The following is a 20,286-nucleotide window of genomic DNA, read 5'->3' on the forward strand; positions in this document are numbered from 1 at the left end:
CATGCCTCGGTCAATAAATCGATTCTCTACTCGTAGTTGAGTAATGGGACAGGGACAGTAGTCTAATTAAAAGCCCTAGCCAAGCTATAACCTTATGTAAACTAACTGATTGACATGATGCTACAAGCATGACTCTTCCTCCCTCAAGAGCACAGCTAATCTGCTCCCGAGCGTCCTGGCTACGGATGGCTGGAATCTTGCAATCTCAGTGTGATAAAGCGGCTGTGATGCCTCTCGGGAGACCGTGCGTGATGTGCACAGAATTACATATACAGTACCTGAGACTTACAGTATGTGCCGGTTACCGGTCATGGCCGATCAAGCAGAAATCATCAATAGGTGCATCTTTAGTGCTTGTTTGAGTTACTCTACCCTTCCTGGAAGTTTGACCTAATCTGAGCTTTTTATCAACATGGTGTTTCACCCCTCAGAACAGTTTTCCACCACAGTGAGTCAAAGTGCTTGACATTAGAAAGAAAATAATAATCTCAATAATACAAAATACATTAAATAAATTACCCAATGTTCATGGTACAGAATTGTGTTTTTGCTCAACTCGAACCAGCACGGCCCTGAAAGTGAAAGTGAAGCTCCATGGTGCACGCTTTGTCCATTATCACCTCCATGTTGGCCTTTTCAGCCCTGATAACACACAGTGCCAGAGTATGCAAATGTGCACATTTATGCATGCAAATTTATTTATTGTGTTCTGTGAGCAGTCTGACCAATCACATGGGCTACTGATAAGATTTCCATCGGGGCGGTTATTAACAATGACATCTGAATAAAGAATGAATCTTTAATCTGCCCACATTCAAGCAGGCTAATCTTAGAACCTTACGAATCATAAGGTTGTGAGTTCGTAGCGCTTAGTGGATGCGCGGCAATAACGTTAATGTCGGCTGTATTTGTGCAGCCCTCGAGATGAACCACTCGTACAGAGAGAGCAGGCAGATTATTACTAATGGACTGTGTGAATATGATTGCACTGGTATACTCGACTTTTAAATGCTTTTTGAAGAGGCATAAATAGGTTCATTTATTGAAGGATTGAGCCAAAAAAAAAAAATCTTACTTGCTGCCTTTTGGCAAGTGTGTATGATGTACATACATTTTCTTGTTTATATTCTGAATCCTGACTAAGGAGGTGAGGGTTTACACTCTCTCTATCTCTCTCTCTCTTTATTGAGTCTACAGCACTCTAATAATATCATCAGATATATAGCATTGTGGGCGACATGGTGGTTTAGTGGTTAGCACTGTCGCCTGGCACCTCCAGGGTCTGGGTTCGATTCCCGTCTCTGTGTGCATGGAGTTTGCATGTTCTTCCTGTGATTGGTGGGTTTCATCTGGGTACACCGGTTTCCTCACACAGTTCGAAGACATGCTTGTGTCCTGTGATGGATTGGCACCCTGTCCAGGGTGTACCGCGCCTCCTACCCCAAGTCTCCTGGGATAGGCTCCAGGCCTCCCGCAACCCTGAATACAGGATTAAGTGGTATAGACGATGAGGGAGTGAGTGAGTGATAAAGCATTGTACATGCATGCATTAATTATCTTTGTGAGGAGTCTTCAACAAGGAATCATCAGTCACCTCCCGATACAATATTACCGCGATAATGAGGTGCTAATTTGATTAAAATTGCAGTTTTGTAAGTATATTTTATAAAATTTTATAAATATCCTGATTCGATGTAAAAGTTTTCCCTGATTTTGTTACAATTTACAAACCTTTAAAAAGTTTTCTAAATAATAAAATGTAGCTTGTTCCTCATAAATATTAGTTTTCTCACTTAAAAACCAAGAGCAGGGTTTAATCAATGCAAAATAACTACATGTACAACAGTAAAGCATTTAACTCAGCAGTATGTATCTCTGTCATCTGCCATAATTATTACTCCTAAACAAACTTATAGCAAATAATTCACTCCTACCACACCAGATGAAAATGTGTAAATAGCTCAGAGTGCGCCACCTGTGGGATTAGATTTTTGATGATGTAACACCATAAAATTGCATTTCTGTTGCGCCAATCGGAAGCATCTGCACTTGAATTACTTATATTTAAAGCTGATCACCAGTCATGGTCAAACAAACTAAAAACCAACCAACCAATGTAGTCAATAGAATTGAATCAATGATTGTCTCCATCTCTAATGTCTACACCTGAAGCTCACGCTCACGCTGCTCTACTTAAAGAGAATATAGGGGTCAGGGGTAGCTTAGTGGTTAAGGCACTGGATTACAGTTAGGAAGATCCCAGGTTCAAACCCCACAACCACCAAGTTGCCACTGTTGGGCCCTTAAGCAAGGTCCTTAACCCTCAACTGCTCAGATGTGTAATAAGATAAAAATGTAAGTCGCTCTGGATAAGAGCGTCTGCCAAATGCCTAAATGTAAATATAGAATAGAACAAAGAGTCCCGTTATTGTGGGATGTCCAACAAAAGTATACATTACACAAGATAGACAAATTAACATAAATTACAAAAGAAACAGTTACACTTATGGCATCAAAATGTTATGTATATTGCACCAGAAATTTTAATTTCCTTATGTTAAAATATGAACTTAAATTTCTTTTTTTTATTGCAGGCAATGGAAAATATTTAGCATAAAAAATAGGGTTTATCAAAGTTAAAACATCACGGTCAGATAGGATAGTTCATGTGTAGACATTTGGTCTCCACCAAGACATATAAACACATACCCACACACACACACACACACTTACACACCCTTCCTTTCTCACTGGACTGACTGTGGACGAGGCTGGAAGCACCAGCCATGTCGGCTCCCTGGTAAGAGGATTAGCAGCTAAAGTTAGCGTCTCCGAGCTCCTTAAGGGGCGAGCAGACCACATGCACTGGTGACCAATAAACAAAGGAACATGACCTCACCGTCTACAAACGTCAAGTGGCCTTAGCTAAACCACCGTCCTGTTGTTTTTCCATTGTTTGTTTGTCTTTGCTCATGGTTAGCTGTGTGTGAGTGGACCAAGGCTGTCTGTTCGAAAGCTTCACATTTTATTACATCATTTTTGCCAGACCTGAGTAGCTGAGGAGAGAATGAGGTTGGAGAAAAAGACATGCTTGTTTCTGTTAGAATTGAAGGATTTATGGTTTTTATAGACACTTATTAAGAATGGACGCATGTTTGCTCTCAGGAGGAAGACGCACGCTTGCAGGAGGAATCACCTATGACAGTTTTAGTACCGCTTTCTTACTCAAGAAGTTGTTTTATGCCATTATTTCATTCTGTATGTTTATATGTAAACTACTGAATCTAGTTTAGACATTTTTGAGTAACATGAAGCTGGACAAAAAGGCAAACTCATCCCCACATGTTGAAGTGTCTAAGCAGTCACTGCTAATGATTGTTAATTATCATTTTTTCTCTAATCTTGTCCTGATTCCCAACCGAATTTGACACAAAATGTTTCTCTTCGAATCGCTCTGAGAAAATAAATTGAAGCATCCAGTCCTAATCTTGTAATCAAGTTTGCCATGTCTTTTAAGCAAGTAAATTGAAAGTAATGAAAAATATCAGTGCTGTGCCAGCGGTGCGGACAACCACCCGAGAGAACAAAGTGAGAGTCTCCAGGGCCGGTGTACATTAATAATGCAAACTCCAGCATATTGTCTATAAGAATGCGGTACATAATGATGTAATGCTTTTACTGGAGTCTAATTCTTGTCCGGTGTTGTAACCTGAAGTTGTAAGAAGTATAGTTCCTTACCTTATTTCCTTATTTCTTTCAACAAATCTAATAGAGTATGAATGCTAAGCTATTAAAAGTAATATATAATATATATATAAAATTAATTTTTAATATTATTATTTTTTTTTACTAATTCTAATCTTTCATTTTTATAAAGAAGCAAAACTTCTGGCAACTGTCTAAGAATTTGAAAACAATAAGCTTGTATATATAAATATATGTGTAGAAATATTTTTAATAATCTTATATGTGATTTACTGTAATTTTATATTTAGAAATAGTAAATACATTTGACCTTAAGTCAAGATTTTTTGAATATCTATTTTTTCTTCTTCTTTTTTTTTTGGGAGAGTAACTTTAAAAAGGGGTTTAACTTCATAAGAATATCGCACACTGACTTTTTCATAATCATTGGGATATATTTTTCCTTTTTAGTAAAAAAAAAAAAAAAAAACATAAAGTTGCACAAACCCCTGCGCTTAACTCTAGAATCCTGGTATATTTGTAGCCAAATAATGGTAATTACACTGTAATTAAACCATTAGGATATTCAGTATGTAATACGTGAGGACACTTACCATGAAGTGGGACAACTACATTCGCTCTGAATGCCATAGCATGCGTTGCACTTGACGAATTTTAACAAAATAGTCGTTATGTCCTTGATATAAATAGCGGTGGAGTTTTTTTAACAGAGTACTCACGTAAAGTATGTGTAGCATAGGTTCACCAGATGCAGACCCAGCAGTGTATTTTAGTGCATTCAACAGAGCAGTTACAAATGCTGCAGCTTCTGTAGCAGCTTTTCTGATCATATGTGTTTATATCAGTCATTTACAGGGAGGCAGACTGTTGTTGTTTTTTTTTTCGTTTGTTTGTTTGACTAGTCAAGTGACGACGTGGCATATTCAGCAAATTAAGATGGTTTTAAGATAGATGTATAGATAGATAAAAAAATTAGATAGGCTACTCATTAGTGTGGAGCGAGCGCAGGCATTTCTTTATAAATAGAAATGATGTATCTACTGCTCTAAAGTTCGGGATCATGTTTTTTTTTATTACAGAAAAACACTTTTTTAAGCAATTCACAAACAATTTTATTCATTTCACAAACAATTAAAGTTAGCCGGAGTTCTGACTGTAATGGAGCGGCAGCACAGTGTCCGGATCTGAACCCTGCTGAGCTGTTGTGGGAGCAGCTCGACCGTATGGTACGGAGGAAGACTCAATCAGGCCGATCCATCTTGTGGGAGATGCTCCAGGAAGCATGGGGTGAAATCTCATCAGATTATCTTGAAAAAGTGACACCTAGAACGCCTGCCAGGCTGTAATTACTGCTTTATTTATTTATTTATTTATTTATTTATTTATTATTTGTTTCTTTCTTTTTTTTTTCTTTTTTTGATGAAGGCAAAGTTTGAAAAACACATTCATCATTTCCATCAAAATCATTATTTCTAACTCAATGACAATGTCAGCATTTAGACTAATTTTTTGGTTTCAGTTCCTGTATAATCTACAGTACATGGAATATGTTGCCTGTCAATAAATAAAAGTTTGAAATGTACAGTATAATACTTTCTCAGATCGTAATTATATTTGTGCACTACTGTTAAAAATAGTTATTTTTTTGCTGCTATAAATCGTACAAAAATTACAATACTGCACAATAGATAGGAGACTTTAAATAGAAAATCCAATAAACCCCCACACACCCGGATCAGCCGATTCTGTCCTTTAATTCTCCAAGTTCTTTATTTAGAATGTTGTACCTTAAGACGTTTACCGATTTTAATGGCACATACCCTCGCGGTTGAGTGTTGAGAATGACTTCACTCTGAGCAACACTTACACTTGAACATACAGTAATACCCCCCCAACGCCCCCCCCCCCCCCAAAGGACTCACTGTAATTCCAAATGGTGCAGCACATAAACAGTAAGTGTTAATGTCCTGAGGGTGAGTTCTGCAGACTCAGCACCAGGCCCAGCGTTCTAATACACTCTGTGGAATAGAGAAGAGGCCATTTGCAGTCAGCTGATCCCAGTGCAGGTTTTTTTGCAGCATCTCTGCATCCGCAGTCTCTGCTCAGCTTTATGTCCTGATGCTGCGAGCTGCAGTGCTGGAGGCAATGTTTCTAAAAGCGTTGCGTGTTTCCTGTTATTCCATAGGGAAGATGGATGAGTCCGGGCCAGCCGATCAGAGGCAGATTGTCAGATATGGGTGTGTAACAGTGACTGGGCTTTTTTTTTTTTTACATTATTCTTCCTCATGGAGAATTTCTCAGTGCGAGGATGAGATTTTCGATCTAATGACAGCCACAGTGTGTGTAAATACCCATGTGTCATAGACCCACTTCAGTGTCCTGCTGAATATGAAAAAAGAAAAATGTTCTAAAGGAGTTTAATTATGTTTTAGAAATATGTAATGATTTCATAATGTAACAACATTTTGTGCCGGCTGCAAATATCCTCTTATCACTTGGTTTCCACATTACATATGCTTCCGCTGTCACTGATGCCCATCTATAAAAATCTACCCACAACACCATGTAACCCATCACAGAGTGTCACTGGACCTCCAAATTACCCAGACACAGCTGCTGCTGTTCTGCATGACTGGTCCCCCATCCCACCCCCCGACAGGCCCAGCCTGAATTGATTAGAGCCTCTTACAGGACTGATGATGTGTTTAAACAGAGATGATAGAGAGTTGCTATGAAACGATCTCTCAGGAATATCTGCGTGCAAAATGTGAGGCACAAACTTTATGTATATGCTGTGTCTTACATAGACTTTTTACTGATTTGGGGTTTGTATGTATTTAAAGTATTACTGATAATGTTCAATCAAGCAGGTTTAGAAAACTCATTGATGACACTGATGAATCCAGACATTTGTGATCGTTAAACAGTAACTTTAACAAGTTCCTCTGTACTGAGAAAAGAACAGAAACCATTCATTATTCATATGGATAATTAATTCACTTTTATTTAATAGAGGTACAGGAGCAATTGATGGATTTTATGCAAAAACATTGACAAGCTAGTGCCATCTTCACAGTATTACGTCAAGATGATTTTTCCTTTGATAGATTTCCCTGGATGGGTCCAGATCTGTCTATTCCATGAATCTCAATAATAATAATATTAATAATAGTAATAATAATAGTATTTTTTGTATGTTTCTATTATTTCTGCATATACACACTGCCAGTCGACCAAAACATGGTATTAGTGCTTTCACCTCCTGTGAAAAAATGAAACTGAGAAAAAGTGAATTTTCAGACAGAATCATATAATACCATTTTTTTATAATACTTAATGCTTCTTATCTCCTGATGCATGTTTAGTTTTTTTGTAAATATGCTTACGGTATTTTAAGCAAGGAATACATTTGCTAAATACAATTTCGTATCCTTTTATAGTGTCTGTACCTTTTTTTTTAATTCAAATCCTAATGATTTTAATTGTCATTCAGATGAAATTTGGCCAATTTAGATTTCACATGTAAAGAAATTATTTTAAAATGCAAAATTGTTATGATATTGCAACATGAATTTCACATGGTTACGGACACTACAGATTTTTGCCCTTTAACCTTTTACCAAAAAGCAGAATGCTTTAATTTAAGCACCAACTTTTTATAGGTCATATTTTTCTGGAAGCTTACACCAATTTTAGTATCAATACTTATAAAGAAATATAAATAATTTGCATTTTAAATTATGATTGTTTGAAACGAGACGTTAAAGTAAAGTCACTGGTACTGTATGTGAAGGGAAGTCGGATTCTGCCTCCACATGGACTTTAAATTGTTAGATAAAGTGAACTTTTATTGTCTTGATTTCTGTCAATTCTAAAAGAAAAACGAAACGTACTGTATGCCACATTGGGATGTCTACTCTGTATGCGCAACTGATGTTGTCTGTACTGTATATCCGACTAATACGCTTTCATTTTGTATAACCTCAAACATGCACTGATGACAATTATTTTCCATTAGTGAGATGTAAAAAAATGAGACAATATTTGAGAAAAGAAAGAAGGCAGAACGTAAAGTTTCATAGGGCTGCTGCTTACAAAGTGTTCCAGAAAATATTAAAATAGCATGGAGTGTTAGCTACAGGATAACAGACCCTCAGCGATAAATCTAGCCTTCTTTTTATCGAGGCAAAGCAATAAATGCCGTAAAGGAGGGAAAAAAAAGTAGCCACCTCCTTACCTTTGCACCAATTCTTCAAACTCCCTTACTTTATGATTTTTTTATGTTCATAGAAAAGCAGAGGTACAAACCTTAAGGGCAAGCGTGCAAGTTTATATATAAATATATTTACCTTAGTGAATATATTTACAGAGCCTGCTCTCAGACCCTTTCTATACACGCATATTTCCTAAACTAAACATTGGTACAGTGCAAACACATCCTTGTCGCTTGTGCCATAGCGATCAGGCCATGACTGTGCTAAACGCTCGCCGCAGAAAGCTCCAGAACTGCTGAAGGTCACGGTGAGAATAGCCGACAGCCACCACGTTCATATCCGCGGTCGGATTTAGCACAGGGCCAGAGGTTCCTGTTGAGATCAGAGCCAGGAATTTACCACCTCCAGCTTCTCTTCGCCGCCGGCTTAGGGTCACTGCGTTACAGGTGCGGTTAATGAGGTTTTCTATGAGCGTAATTGCTTTGTAATGATCTACAGCGACTGGGCTGAACTCTGACTGACCGCCTGCGTGAATCATCCGCGCGCAGATGGGTACACAGCCCTGGCTTATTTGAGCCTGACCAGATGTGGTAGAGAGCGCAGATCCTGGCCAGATGTTGCGCTGCACGGGGAGATAAGTGAGAAGTGAACTGTTGATGTTGGCCCACACTTGAGACTGGGGCTTAGTCGGTAAAATGAAACTCAAGCAGACGGGACGGGTAATGCGTCTACGCTTCAATGGCGCACTGCTCAGACAGAGGGCGTCTGCGCTAACCAGCGGAAGCAGCGGTGTTTGGGTTGGAACGCGCCCACTGATAGAGAGATGGGAGAAACACTGCGGTGTTGCAGGCAATGTTCCTCAATAAGAATTCTCAATAAGGATTGTTATGACAAGCTTTGCGGTCTTGGTTTGACTACAGTCACATTTGCAGTTTATTTTTTGTACTAAGGCAACGCTTAAAGCTCGGAATTAAGATCAGATTTTCTCTACTTTGTGCCATACTTCTCGGGATCTCTTCTCTTTTCTTCTGTATTTATCTTTTTTCTGAATTCAAATATTTCCATTTTTTATATGCATTTTGTAGCAGGGACTGTAGCTCCCTGTCATTCTCAATATCTTTTCATTTTAGGGTTTCAGAAATCGCCCCTGGTGGTACAGTAAATGAGTCTTATCCTCTCCAGCACTTCCTCCGAGAGATTCAGTCATTTAGGATACATCCGAGTCTAGATACTCCATTGTTTTTCATCCTAATCTTCATTCAACAGGTCTGGACTGGAAGTGTGATTACCACAGACAAATTCATCTCCCTGTGAGAAAAGAATAGAAAGGAGTTACAGCAAGGACCCTCATAATTAAAGCTTGTTGTTGAATTTTTTCAAACATTTACATACAGTATTTGACCCTATAATTAAGCAGTATCACAGAGAAGTGAGTGCCGTTGTACCAAATATATCATACCGTGCTGATATTCAGAGCAACAATATGTAAAAATTGCTCTTATGCAAAGCAATAAAAGCAATGCCACAAACATTATTTATTATCAACAAATAAATTTTTTTTTAACCAGTTATTTTGTTCTACCAACAATTATAATTAACGATATTGAAAGCAGTTTACCCGTCCTACCAGTACTATCCCAGCAAACATTGATCCGATGGCGACAGAACATTTTCTAAAAATGCATTCAAAGACGTTTGAACACGTCTACAGTTGTCTGGGGTTGCTGTATAGCTGTTACTTTGACTTTTGGCTAAGTGTTGTTCAGTATATACCCTCCAAGCAAAAAATTGGACGATTTATGACAGCTGTTGTGAATCAGATAATGTCAAACACGTCCGTGTTCAAAACTTTCATTTTGGAACTATTGTTCCAAATGGTCATCAAACGTCCAGATGTTTGCTGGGATGTAGTCGAAAGGCGAGGAGAATAAATCATGGAGGTGATGGACGGTCTTAAGAAACTTAAGAAAGAATATGTAAAGGATATTCTTATGAGAATATTTTTAAAGTTTTTTATAGTTCCACTTATTCCACTTAATTTTAAATATCATAAAATGAAAAACTCGCGCACTAGGGTGTACAATCCCTTGTTCCGCATAGCAAGTAGTGCCCTTAATTAGGGGATAGTGACGGATTTAGGATTCAGCCTTGTCTTAAGAGCTAGTTAGCTTTGTCGGTCATATTAACCGCAAACACAAACCAGGGACGGTCCAGAGACAATTTGGAAGGATGAGTGAGGAGACAAGGTGTTGTTTTAGATCTCATAGTGTTGAAATGCTTCCTTTGTATGTGGGGTTTTGCAGGCAGCAGCTCTCCCCTCTTTCAAGGGTGACCTACTTCCATTTGTCCTGGCAATCGAAAGTGAGTGCAATTAATGATTTGTACAAGACCTGTGACACGGTCTGATGCGTATAGTTAAATAATGTTATGCTCTATATCACCACTCATGGAAAGCCCTCTCATCCAATCAGATTATCCGATCCGAACTGTTGTATGATGTTATATAACATCAGTGTTTAACCTATTCGTGCAAACAAATCTAAATTACATTTATATTCATAGCATGACCCAAAGTGCCTTACTGCACTGTTTTAGGTGAACTCGTTTGCCGTTCTTGTATCAACCTGTGTCATGTGAGTGTCACTCAGGTATATGCACTAGCTAGACTAGGATCAGTCCCTCACTCGGCAGTTATAACAAACTGCTGGTGAACTCTCCATTCTGATTCGTCAGCAGGAACGGAGTCATTTCTATAAGAGCAGCGCGGACAGTAGTTTTTGCCGCAAGGCTCAAATTAATGCGCTTGCTCTCTTGTTCTTTGTTTGTTTAGCATTTTTGTTTTCAGCATCAGCATTTTGTAACGGTTAGAGGTAAAGCTGGTATTTTAGAAAGGTCTTCAGCATAAAAACGTTCACTTGGTTACAAGTTGCCTTACAAGAAACAAAGAGGCTGTTATAAATGGGAATGGTTATATCCGCTATAACATACAGTAAGTGATGATTTTGTTGATGTCCTCTTTAGGTTGTGTCAGTGTTGGAAACTGATGAACTTTGGGGTTGAAGTGAGGGTTGAAGACCCTCGGCCCTTCTGTCCTAGGGGCTTGGAGCCTATACAAGGAGACTTTGGGCATGTGGCGAGTTCACCCTGAACAGGGTGCCGATCCATCACAGGGCACATGTGCACACACACACACACTACAGACAATTTGGGAACGCCAGTTAACCTAATCTGCATGTTATTGGATTGTGTAGGCAAACCAAAGTAATTGCAGGAAACACATCAAGCATGGGGAGAACATGCAAAGTCCACGTACACAGACTCGAGGCAGGAATCGAACCCTAGACTCTGGATGTGCGAGGCGACAGTGCTAGTCACTACACCACTGTGCCGCCTGGTTTAGATTTCTTTTAACTAATTTCACGAGCACTGTAAGTAAGTCATCAAACTGCAAGTCAGGATGTTTCTTAACAAGTTTAATCTAAGTTTTGCCCCACATCTTTGCCGGTTTCTGTTGATCTCTCTCTCTCTCTGTCTCTCTCTCTCTCTCTGGCCTAGTTAAAAGCAGGCGCGGTAACAGTAGCTCAGGCCGTGAATGGCCCGTGCGTGGGAATGAGCACACCAGCATTGTTCTCCAGCAGGAGCTGAGAATGTGTTTTGTAAAGGATTTTGTACTGAGCAATGAAACTAATCTGCCTAGTCCCAGGATGATGCTGGCTCTTACTGAGTGTGCGTATGTGCCGTGTGTATGTGTGTGAGCGTGTGTGAGGGTATGTAAGAGCGGGAACTGCTGTCATCCCACATACGATGAGTCTTGGATATAACATCACTGGATTATTATTACTCTCTTGGTCCTCTCAGGACTTGTATTGACAGCAGGAGATGCTCTCTGTGGTGGAACACACAGTTACGTCTTGACACTCCCCTTCTTTCCGCTTTATTGAGTTTTTCTTCCCCCCCTCAGTATTTCTTCTGCTCATTTGATTCGGCTCACGTGGCTGCTCTGCAAGAGACTCGGCAGCGTCCAGGTGGCGAGATCGTTACCTGTCCTCTGTCCCTCTGCTGTAGATGTCACGCAGTGGTCTTTATGAGCTCCAGCTGTGCCGGCCACCTGGCCCCACTTCACCACCCAACACCTTCCTAACTCTCCAGAGTGCTGACCTAGATTCAGAGCCCCAGGGAGCAGATAACGGCACCGCAAAGAAACAACCCCAATCTGTCAGGTGCAGGGGACTGCAGGGGAATTATTAACTCTTGGGGACAGAGAAGAGGGACGATGTGTTAGCTCATGGCCATTTAAATATCTGGTAAATACCGAGGAGGGAATGAAGCACGTTGAGGTGTGCTGCTATAGGAAATCTGAAAGTTGCATATGTCTAGTGATGCCCTTGGACAGTTGACAACTTCACACAGGTGACCTGACCAGGAGGGACCAGTTCCCGGCTTGCGTCTAAGAGATATTAGCCAATAGCTTGTCCCTCCTGATCCTCCGCCATCTTGAACCTTTCTCATCCATCTGTGAAGCTCTGCTCATGGCATTTCATTCCTGTACACCAGAGATCTATCTAGGCCAGTATGCAAGAGCCTTTGCACATTGATTTCTCCACTGAGCCCTTTCCTCCACTCATTCCACATACAAGGGGTGTTTAAGTGAAACCGGGACTGGAGATGAAATTTCTTATGAATAAAGTGAAATTCTTAGCTTCTGTAAAATGGTGTTTAAACGTTTTAAAGAAGCCCGTAAATGACGTTCCCAGCTGAGGTGGTTCAGGGTTCACTGCAGTCGTCCCCGTGAACATTTAGCGGGATAACGTTGCCAATTTGCAAGTCTGTCTGTGGGATTGTACACACAATCATTCACCAACACCACTCGCACATTACAGGAACCCCACCCCCCTCCCCCCATACAGTCCTGACCTCGCTCCAAGCCATGTTTGGGCCATTAAAGGAGTTCCTGGGAGGCCAGCGTTTCAGGCGTGAAGACTGGCTCTGGCGTATTGGGAAAACTTTTTACCTTGATGGAATCCAAGCACTAGTGAAACACTGGAATAAGTTTGTTAGTGTAGCAGGAGATTATATAGAGAAATAAACAGTTTTTTTTTTTTTACTCTCTTAACTGTGTTCTCTTATTCTGCACAATCAGAAGTCCCGGTTTGACCTGAACGCCACCTATATTTACCTTTCTTTCCACTGGCAATTAATCAATAACATTGCTTCTTTATTTCCTCATAATTTCATGATTTATTCCTATTTGTCTCAGTGAATGTGTGTGTATGTCTCAACATGGTAGTAGCACAGCATCTATAGTGATGTTGAAAATGTAAAATACCAGTTTGACTCCACTTTTAAGCAGATTAAGTGGTTTATTGTTGGTGAACGGTATTCAAATCATCTTGTTCGATTTGTTTGGGAAAAAAAGAGCTTCAGCAGATAGATTGATGTTGATTAAATAATGAACAGCTGGGCAGAGGTTAAGTCACGAGAGGGTCACTGGTCTTTTTTTTTTTTTTTTTTCTTGTTAGGACAAACAGCTAATCGGAGAACTTTTCCCTCCTGGCCTTCTATGGGAGTTGTTTCAGTGCAATCCCTGAAGGAAGCGCTGCACAAACTCCCAGAGACACTTGAGCCCTCGAAGCTTAACGGCGTCTCCTGTTTGGGAGCGTCAGGGTCATAGACTGCTGATGGCAGTGACGAACCGAGCGCCTTCCTTCTCAATCAGGGCTCGAGGTCTACTTTGTATGTCGGCTCCTGAGATAATCGTAATCTCCCTCCGATTGGGACAAGTCAGCGCTCAGGGTTCTTCTTTCTGATTTAAACCCCCGATGAAGGTCTCGTGGTAGCCAGCTTTTGTTGCCCAAGTCGCAGAGGAGAGCGAGTCTCAGTCTTCAGCCGGCACCGGGGCCTGCTTCCTCAGGGAAACAGACCGTACATTGTTTTCCTAGCTCGGTGGCAAGCAGTCAAATCTCTGCCCCCCACACACACACACACACACATACAAACGACCAGTATGCCTATGCATACAGCCAGTCTTCAGGACTACTTAAAGAAGCAGCCCCTGTTTTCTGCTCCTGGTAAACAAACACAGAGCAATTGTTTTTTTTGTTTTTTTCCTGGCTGTGTTATTATGTGTGTGTGTGTGTGTGTGTGTGCACCTCCTGTTTTTGTGTTTGCACATTTACACATTCCCGTGTAGTAATGATCTTTTGCTAATGACCTGAAGCTTCCTGATCTGGAGATGGAGAAAAGTGCTGCGTGTCTGCAGTCAGTGTTTCCTCCCGCTCCTACACACACAGCCCTAAAGCTGTTTGTTTTTTTTCTTTTTTTCTTCCCTAATTCCAGTTTTTATAGTTCACCACAGAGCAGAGCATGAATGTCTGTCATGAATGGCTGGTTAACATGCAACTGGAGTCTTTCAGGGGGTTTTATTGTACATGTCTGGTTGTGTTGGGCTTCATCTGTGTATATGTGTGTGTGGCTTACCATTGCCTGCTCTTAGAAAACAGTGTGTGCGCATATGTGTATATGTGTGTGTGTGTGTGGCTTGCGATGGAACAAGAAGATCTCTGCAGTGTTAAATATTTAAAAATCTGCAACACAGAGAGAGCAGAATGCCCAAGGCAGAGGAGAGGCTACAGGGGATACGTTCACAAGGCATCTTTTAAATAAATCTAATATCCTCCCAACTTTCCTGTCGGATGTTCACACTGAGTGCAGCAGCAGTAATTTTTCCCTCATGTCCTTTTCCACTGTCTAATAGCTCAATATTTCCAGCCCAATCCACCAGCAGTGCTTTTTTTTTTTTTTTTGCACTTTGTTATAAGAGCTGCAAAAACATACTAGCTCCCACAGGACCGACCACATGTAAGCCATAGAAAAGCAGCGCTAATCACTGTTGCACCAGGAACCAATTTTAACCAAATCTCAGCGAGGACGATTTTGAATGAGATGTGCCATTGATTGAAAAAAAAACAAAAAACATAAAAAGTCAGTGTGTAAATGTTCAAGAGAATCTTTAAAAAAGTCAAAACGATCAGAATTTATTTTAATTAACTTTTTCAAAAAGACAAATCCATAAATTCTTGACTATATCTTGCTTTTCAATACTTTGAAAACTTGCTGTCCTTCTGTCACCAAGCTTTCGCATTCGATCGTGACAAAAATGTTTTCAGCTGAGCCGCGAGCCACAGATGCACCGCTGTCCTCGCTTTTTCATCAGAATTGAATCTTTGTCCTCGTAGGGCTGCTTTCAGGAGACCAAACAGGTGAAAGTCTGATGGTGAAGACTCTAGGGAAGATGTCCAGCGGACTTTCCCCTGTTTGGTCCCCCGAAAGCAGCCCTACGAGAATTAAGACTCATAGGACTGATAAAGAACTGAAGACAGCCTCAGTGTGGCGCAGTGGTAAAGTGCTCGTCCTATCATCCGGAGATCACCAGTTCGATTCCCGGGTGATGCTGTAACCTCTTGCAGCCGGAGGTCTAGAGAGAGCTGATTGGTCGAGCTCTCTCAGAGGGGAGGGATGAGAGGTACTTGGTGCTCCCACATTAATAAGGGCTCTATGGCCAATCTGGGGCATCTGTGAGCTCTCGCAAGCGGAATGAGCGGATAGCGCTGTCCTCCAAGTGTGTTACGCCGCCCCTAACAGTTCTGTAAGAGCAGTTCGAAAAGATGCAGTTGGCTGGCGTCACGTGGCTCGGAGGAAACGCTTGATGATCTTCGGCCCTGACGACTGAGTGGTAGGTGCATTCGTGGCTCACAGCTCAGTCTAAAACACATTTTTTTAAATGAGGGAATATAAAAGCTTGTTGTCAAGATCAGGACTTTAGGAAGAATGCTTTAACACTTTGAAGCAAAGGTTTTGAGTTGTGTTGACAGTGTGGACAGAAGTGTTCGGATGTGCATTGATCCCAACACCCCTGGACACCAGCCCTCTGCCTTTAGTATGAAGTTTAAACTTCATACTAGACTTCAGCCTCTCACTGTAGATTGTTGAACCTTTTTCCTGATAATGTTCCAATACTGGCCCTTGAGAATCCCAGAAAACTCGAAGCATTGATGAATTTTTCAGCTGATCTTTTTTTTTCTGGGTGAGTGATTGAGGATGTTTCCGTTTAGTACTCTGACGTTTATTCTCAGTAGTGATGAATCCATGTCTCGTTACTAAGTAAGTAAGGAAACTTTCACGTTCCTTAAAGTATCGTCCAAATTTTGGGACAGTAGCCTTGAACGGAAAGCATTGATATGCCAGACGTTTTAATATAACCGGAGTGCGGATAATTCTTGCCCTCACTTTTGTATGTATTGTAAGATTTGTAAGAATTTCCTACCCAGGTTCTCCACCAGAAACGCTTCGGTATAGCATTTGGTCCGTCACAGATTCCCATGACGAATTTTATTCACGTGATTGTGTTTGTTCCAGTCTTGCCTGCTTGTCCTTATCCTGTCACCCTGTTTGTTTCCTGATTGTATTTGCCCTATCTTTGTTTGGTTCTGATTAGTTTGTCTACTTATAGAGCTCTTCCATGTGACGTCAGACGAACAGACAATCTGTCTGACTGAAGCTCACCGGAGGCTTGTTGTGAGCGAGATTGCTGCAGCACACAAGGTCAAAAACCTGAAAGGCGGTTTTATCAGTTTCCCCCTGACAAAAAGAGAAGAGATTTGTGGTTATCAGCCATCCAGCGGGGAGACGAGGCTAATCCTGGTCAGAGGTGTGCCCCCTGTTGGTGATCACTGGTGATGCTTGTGTTATGACCATTTTATCTAAGGGAGCATAATCTTGAAATAAATGTCCAGTAAATTTAATACAGTATGCATGATGTACATGTGCTACATTTGCTAGAATACATGCAGGGGTTAAATTGAGCTGGCTCGTAGTTATTATGTTTTCAGTAGTGTGCTTCTCTTGGAACGTAGTGAGTGCACGTGCAGTGAGCTCAGACATTCGTCAGACAGCACAGATAACAGAATGACGGGTGAATAGCAATGTGGGAAGAAACAATAGGTCAGAAACTGACGTGTATAATTACAGAATGTAAACTGTGCTGATATTCAGTTTACACAGCGTAAGAACATAGTCATTGCCAGTGCCTATGAATTATACAGCAGTAAACTAGTGACAGGATCATACTGTAGGTACCCAAGGCTCACCCATGCCCATGAGGACAGAAGGACAACCCGTATAGTCTGATTCCACAGAAAAACCAATGCAGCACAAATTGCTGAAAAAAAATCAGTGTTGGCCACAAAACAATGGTGCCAGAACCCCCAGTTCTGCACTACAGCCAGCCATGAGAAGGGCCCAGCAGGCAAAGAGCCCACGGCCGCCAGCCCGGCCTCCAAACTCCTCAGATCCCAGTCTGATTGGGGACCCATGGACAAACAAGTCCGATCCACAGGGAACCCACCCTGAAACCCACAGCATCCAAAGGATCTGGTTCCAGTCACCACAGCACACCCCCAGAGGTCTTGTGGAGCCATGATGAACCACAATCCTGGGCATGATGTTTTGACTTGCAATTTTATGATTAATCAGTGTAAGGAACAGCTGGAGCTTGGTTAAAATCAGTAATCTATCCAGCGACAAAAGTTGCTCAACACGGTCTCTCGTAAAATCCGCCAAGGAATCGTCGTTATTTGGCCTGGTGGTATCTTCTGCGGCGAGCGGTGAACTGTTTGATTGTGAGTCACGTCAGTGCGAGAGCTCTATACTCTGTCGTTTCAGGGTCTTCTCATCAAATCGTACTATGCAGGTTAAGATCCAAGATTTAAAGCCTTCCCGTTTTGACTTGTTTTACAGAAGTGCAGAGAAACACGTCACATTTTTTTAAGGACTAAAACAACTTGAATTCTCAGCATTCCATGTGGACTACTATTGCATTTCTTTATTATTATATCAAGGTCTAGTCTATTGGATTTGTTTCTTTTCTAGCTAGCATAGTCTATTAAAGATGGAATAGATTTTGCTGTAGAACGAAATGATTTGTTCAAAAACATCAGTGTGAAAGTGAGCATCGGATCCTGGAAACTAACTTGGAAAGAATGTGAAAGGATATGAATTCATAGTTAGACAGATTAGAGTTCCCACTGACCCACCGTCATCCTTATCAGATAAAATCTTCGATGACACCAGAGCTATGCGATTTGAAATCCCCGAATATCATATTATTTCAAATAAAGAATGAACTTGTGGTGTCTCTGGCTGTCAGGGATACTGGTGATATTCTTCGCAAAATCATCTCTCACGTTATTTTTTCCACTTTTCTGCATTTTTCCCCACAGTGATCATATTTTTTGACATATCTTTTAACACTGCCACTGACAGTAAAGCCATATTTTAATAATCCAGCCATCATAAACAACTGCTTCAAAAATAATGCTTTACGTTCTAGAGAAGTGACGGTGTGAGAATTTAATGGGCTAGTGATTTGTAAATAGAGGTAAAGGGAAAACACACACACACACACACATGCTATCAAGGCAAGTGTTCACTTAATCCACGGAAAAAATAAATCTGCATTTTTTAAACTTTCTTTTCTTTTTTTACTGAGGGAAATGTGGAACGGTGTGGACAATAGACAGATGTGACCCCTGGTATTAACGCTTGTTTTGGTCCTCTCACTTTTTTCCACCATTCACATTCATGTCATTCAGGACTCCGCTTTATAGCCATTTTTAGCATGGACTATTCTCACTGCAGCTTTTTCTGGAAAACAGTAGATACTGGTGCCCTCATTTGGTCAGAACTCGTACTGCCACTCCTGGAATTGTAAATGCAGTACAAGTATTAAGCCACTGTTTATTTCTTCATATGTAGTTCCCAAAGTGTCAGCTCTTCAGGAATAGTTTCGGAGAAGTGCAATTGTTCATAAGGAATTGTATTTACATATATTTTCTCTATTTATATCATACTCTGAGATCCAGGGCGGGATGGTTAGGGTGTCGCCAAGGGGGGGTTGGGGGGAGGGTTTTTGTTATTGTTATTGTTATTTTATATTGTCTTTACTGTGTATTTTATAGCTACTCTGTGTTGTACATGTCTCTGAATATACACAATAAAAATATTTGATCAAAAAAAAAAAAAAAAAAAAAGGAATAGTTTCGGAGAAATCATTTTGAATGAATCATTTATGCATAAAAAAATAAAAATCACACTTAAGGCATGAACCGGTGAGAAACAGGTACAGCTGATGACAGATGACCAGGCGGTGATTAGTACTGTATACTGGTGATGCTGAATGCTGAGTGGGTTGGAACCGACGAGAGGGGAAATGAGGTTGCTGGCTCGAGACCTTTCGACAGTACTGTATTTGACATAGTTCCCATTTCTCTAAACTTTAATATTTCTCATTTCCTCAATCAGTCTCTTATTCCGGCAGACCTGCTCACTTTTACCCCCGCCGCCCCATCTTCGAGCTCTGTTCCACACTCTCATGAAGTATGATTTATGGACTCACTTATTGAATCGCTGCCCAATTTTTTTTTTTTTTGCACTTGCACTTATATTTAACTCAATATGGTCAAGGTATTTCGACCTCCAAATGGTCTGCGTATGGTCTTTCACACCCGACCGTTAAAGGCTCGGCTGCGCCGTGACGGCACACAAACCGGGACACAGAGCAGGGGCTGTCTAAAGTACTGATTGAGTCACTTAACCTCGAGCTGAGAGAAGATAAAACACACGGGAGAATCGAATCTTATTATCACCTCCATGCTTTAAACAAGCGACAACACGTGTGGGCTGAAGAAGGGACCGGATGGTAAAACGAAGAGGAGGAGGAGGAGGAGGAGGAGGCGGCAGTGGGTCTTGGTGATGAATTAGAACAATATCAGAGAAACAGCGCTGCACTCGATTCAAACTTCTTGAGTTTCTAGAATGCTTGATTTCCTGCTGAGATTGCCTCACTGCTTGATTGCCGCAGGCCAGTTTGATTCAAATGCTACTTAACACAGACCCCACCGCAGCACACACACTCACACACTCTCTTTCTCTCTCTCTGGGCATCAGCGCTTCCAGGGATCATCTCTGGCTTCCCATCCGCACCAGAGTGGAAGGTTTTTCCATCTCTCTCAGTCATCTCCACCACCAGTGTTTACTCCTGGGGAGATAACTGTAGCCATGATGAAGCATTTGGAATAGTTTCTCCGACAGCTGAGGAACACATTATACCTCTGTTGTCCTGCCACAGAGACGTTTGAGTTTAAACTCCAGGCAGAGCGTGACCTCAGAGAGTCTCTCCGTCTCTCTCTGCTGCTTTAATTTACACCATCAGCTCCGGTTCTGATCATCTACTGATGTAATCAAATGGGAATAGGAGAATGTGATGAGTAGACGGCTAATTGTTCTATAATGAGCTTGTTGCAGGACGTGG

General features: G+C 41.0%; 1 protein-coding gene across 4 annotated transcripts in view; it reads left to right on the forward strand.

Moving 5' to 3' along the window:
• The window catches only part of adarb1b (adenosine deaminase RNA specific B1b), a 185,879-nt gene that overhangs the window by 94,073 nt on the left and 71,520 nt on the right, over window positions 1–20,286 (forward strand). The gene's annotated exons all lie outside the window — the stretch shown is intronic.

Source organism: Clarias gariepinus, chromosome 5, assembly GCF_024256425.1.
Source record: "Clarias gariepinus isolate MV-2021 ecotype Netherlands chromosome 5, CGAR_prim_01v2, whole genome shotgun sequence".
NCBI lineage: Eukaryota > Metazoa > Chordata > Actinopteri > Siluriformes > Clariidae > Clarias > Clarias gariepinus.